At 33.3% G+C, this 4,570-nt stretch overlaps 1 pseudogene; it reads right to left on the bottom strand.

Moving 5' to 3' along the window:
- Positions 1 to 3,440: 3,440 nt before the first annotated feature.
- On the bottom strand, positions 3,441 to 4,249 carry LOC145140047 (fasciclin-like arabinogalactan protein 7 pseudogene; annotated as a pseudogene).
- Positions 4,250 to 4,570: the final 321 nt, after the last annotated feature.

Here is a 4,570-nt window from a genome sequence, read left to right on the forward strand (position 1 = left end):
ATTAATACATATTTATTTATTTTAATAATTAAAAAATAAAAGATCTCTCTCTCTCTCTCTCTCTCTCTCTCTCTCTTGCAAACCCCAATCCTCAAAAACTCAAATTCCATTTTTAATCAAATGGATTATCATCAGTCAATCAAGACTCAACAAAAGTCTGCCTACCAATCTGATCCATTAACCTCTGGTTTCACAGTCTTAGCCATTGCAGCACTCGGCATCGTAGCAACAACTTTCTTGCTCGTTTCCTACTACTTTTTCGTCACCAAAGGTTGCTTCAACTGGCAACAAGTGAACCCATTAAGACACTTTTCCATGTCCCGGGAACGATCCACACCGACCCATTATCATCTCCATACTCGACTCCTCCATGAAGCATCAAAATAGCAATAAATGTCGTATTACCCCCAAATTTTCTTCTAAATCCTTTAAACCCAAAACCGAAATCCATCATACCTACCTTGAAACCCATGAAATTTCAACATCTGGGTCTTCCCATGTCTGTAGTGGATGACTACTCTCGAATGCTTAAGAAGGTTGTACAGTATAAGTATTTGATTCTCTACATAATATATATTTCGTTCTTGTGCTATGTCACAACACAGGTTCGTATCCCATCTCTTTTGACAATTGAGGGTAGGTGTAGGGTTTCAATGTGCTCTGGTACCTGGAAATTTATGGATCATTAGTTATCGCACAATAAGATTGGTCATCAATGTTGATTCATATAGAGAGAACTTACGATTTCACGAAACAGAGGCTTAAGAAACGGTACAAGGGCATAAACATGCCTGATAGAACGTTGTAGTGTTTGGATTATCATCAGTTCCCCCGCCCTCATACACAACAAATCATACCATTCTTATAATAGGGACAGATCTAAATCAAGAAACAAATTTTCATTTCATTGAGAAAACCTTCCAATTTCATCTAACTGTTACGTAAATAATGAGAAAAAAGCCGACGAGTTCAACAATTTTTTCTAGGTATTTTTTTTTGTTCTCGGTGTTTTTTTTTTCATCTGGGACTGAATTTATTCCCAGGAAGAAGAATATGGGAATGTGTAGGTTGGAATATTGAGAGAGAGAGAGAGAGAGAGAGAGAGAGAGAGAGAGAGAGAGAGAGAGAGAGAGAGAGAGAGAGAGAGAGAGAGAGAGAGAGAGAGAGAGAGAGAGAGAGAGAGATCTTTTATTTTTTAATTATTAAAATAAGTAAATATGTATTAATTTTTTTTAAATGGGGATTTTTTTTTTCAATTGCAAAAATGGTCCCTTAGAAGTGAAAAGACAAATATGCCCTCATGTGGGAGACATATGAGGGGGTTAACAGCAACAACTTAACGGAAGTTAAATCCATGGACCATTTCCACATACAAACCACTCCAAAAGGACCATGAATCCAAAAAACTCGGGGTTTGGACTAAAACCCCAAAAAATTGCATACCACTGGACATTTTTGCAATTTTGTCATTATTTAATCTAAAGTTTTTCCAACTAGTTTACACTTACAATCGCAACGAGTCTCATAGATTTTTAGTCAATTGTAAATAGTCAATTTATACAAACAACAATAAAAATGAGAAATAAAATTGATGAATGGCATAAATAAGTCGACGATAAAGCTTTCTCATTGTATAGATTCTTTTAGTTTTTTAAATTGATAAGTTATGCTATAATGTCATGAAAAAACTTAACAAATAAGCTCTACTGTTGTAGATGTTCATAGTGAAACATATTTCTTAGAACTTAAGTTCTAATCTTTTATTTTTTTCTTTAAAAATAACGTATGTTATGTGAATCTCGAATTAAATGGATAAATGTCCAAATATTTTAGGGAAATACATAGAAAACCACTATATTTTGGTCATTTTTAGGGTTTAATAATTATATTTTAGTTTTGTTAATGAAAACCAGCTAAGTTTTGATAAAATTTTATTTTCTATCGACCATTTTGACTTATTTTAACAAGTTGAAGTGGTATCATTGATAATCTTATTAAAGTTTATTAACTTTGAATATTTAGTGTCAAAATTTTTGGCTAACACGCCCTTGATAATTATTTTTATTAGGATAACTCTAACCTCAAATACAACGGTTTTCCTTAATGAAATAAAGTGACCAGAAAACGAATACATGAAAATACATCGACTATATATATATATATATATATATATATATATATATATATATATATATATATATATATATATGGGAAATCTCCAGAAAAGTCCTAAAATTTTACCCTAATTTACGAAAAAGTCTCAAACTAAATTTTGTTTATGAAAAAGCATGAATTACCGGTGAAAATGGTGATTTGACCAATTTTTTCCGGTTTACCGGTTTTATTACTTACCTGTTTCACTAAAGTCTCATTATTTTAACCTAATTTGCGAATAAGTCACAAAATAAAATTTACTGATGATTTGACCCTTTTCTCTATGTAACATACATTTTACCGGTTTCATTGTTGACCCGGATGCCTAGTCATTAAATGAGATGATGAGATGGATATGTTGAGTTATATAATGCCATGTTTAACATAAAACTTGATATCCTGATGTATTGTATATCTTTTTGGAACTTAAAATGCATCCAACGAAGACTAAAATAATTACATAAACTAACAACAGCTGCGTTATTTTTTTTACGTTTATAAGAAATATCAAATTGTCTATCTAATCTTATGTAACCCAATTTATCCATCTCTTCAGACATCAACTCATTTTCTGCCCTTTTTTCTTGGAAACACACATTTTATTGGTTTTATTGCTGACGTAGATACATAGTCATAAATGAGCCGATGAGATGGGTATCAAATTTTACAGTAAATGTGACATTATATAACCCATCGTATTCATCTTATCAGCTAATTTAATGACTAGGTGTCTAAGTCAACAATGAAACTGATAAAATGTATGTTACATGAAGAAAATGGCCAAATCATCAGTAAATTTTATTTTGGGACTTATTCGCAAATTAGGGTAAAATAATGGGACTTTCGTGATACATATAAGTAATAAAACCAGTAAACCGGAAAAAAGGGGTTAAATCGTCATTTTTACCGGTAATTCATGCTTTTTCATAAACAAATTTTAGTTTGGGACTTTTTCGTAAATTAGGGTAAAATTTTAGGACTTTTCTAGAGATTTCCCTATATAGATTCCCAATAGTTTAAGAAAGAAACAACAATACATTTTGTTTAGAGAGTTTCCGGAAAAGCCATCTTGCACGACGGAGTCCGCCGTCTCTTCCATTCAAATCTACATGATAACAAACAAAGCATTAAAAACAGTCATAAATTAACAAAAAAAAACCTCAAATTCTAACACACTTGCTTAAATACATCATCAAACCATCACTTTCTTCACTCCAAATCCAAACATGTTCCATCTTACATAACCATCATCAATCCACCAGAAACAACCACCATCACCACCCACATCAACAATTCCACCCAATAACCCAACAAGAAGATGACAATGTAAACAAAGGCCCTGAACCCAAACCCTCCCCTTTACCCTTTCCACCATCATCATCTGGACCATCAACCACCAGAGCAACATCTGACACCACCTCCGGAGATGGCGCCCGAATAGGAACATCACTCTCAAAGATTGCCTTTAGTAACAAAACTCTATTCACCTGATAAACCGCCACAAGATCCTTGACATGCACATTATTACTAACCACCGTATTAGTCCACCCTGACCCAATATGAATAGTTCTAGATTCACCTATAAAATTCAACGTGTATGATCCAACAACCATTGTATTAACCGGACCTACACCACTATTGTTCTTGAAATCCGATAGCGAATAGTAACGTGGAAATGCATGGAAAAGACATAGTTGTTTCAGTAGATCAGACGTTAGATTTATGATACGTGAGTAGGGGCTTTAAGGTTTAAAAAAGTTGTGTCTTTGGGTACAAAGAGAGTGACCCCTTCTTTTGTATTATTGGCTTGTGTTTGTAGGGTTTTAATGAGTTTAGTTGACGTGAGATACTTCAAAAAGGTTGAGAATGGATCTGCAATGGTTAAAAGGTCTGTTAGCTTCACGAACTCGGGTGTGGGTGTTGGGGTTGGGGTCGGGATGATTAGGGTTGGGGTCGAAAGGGCAATGATTGATGCACCATAACCTGAATCTAGGTTTGATTCACCATATCCTACTTGGGCATATGCGAACGTACAATATATGAATATGAATTTGCAAGTTGTTAGGAAAATTTTGGTGGTGTTGATCATCCTCATGAATGTGTTCTTCAAATTCGTGCAATTATATTAGCAATCCATGCATGTCAAATTCTTGAATTCTTGAAGAAATCATAGAGGTTTATATATATATATATATATATATATATATATATATATATATATATATATATATATATATATATAGAGAGAGAGAGAGAGAGAGAGAACAATGCAAGAAAGAATTAATGATAATTGTAATGAGAATTCAGGAATAATTTTGACAAAAACTGTAGAAAACGGTCCCTGTGGTGTAAGATCCCAGCCAAATAAGGTATTTCCATTCTCGACTAAAGTATTAAATTGTTTCAAAAATGGTCC

Source organism: Lactuca virosa, chromosome 9, assembly GCF_052849685.1.
Source record: "Lactuca virosa cultivar CGN04683 chromosome 9, Lactuca_virosa_CGN04683_v6, whole genome shotgun sequence".
NCBI classification, from domain to species: Eukaryota; Viridiplantae; Streptophyta; class Magnoliopsida; order Asterales; family Asteraceae; genus Lactuca; species Lactuca virosa.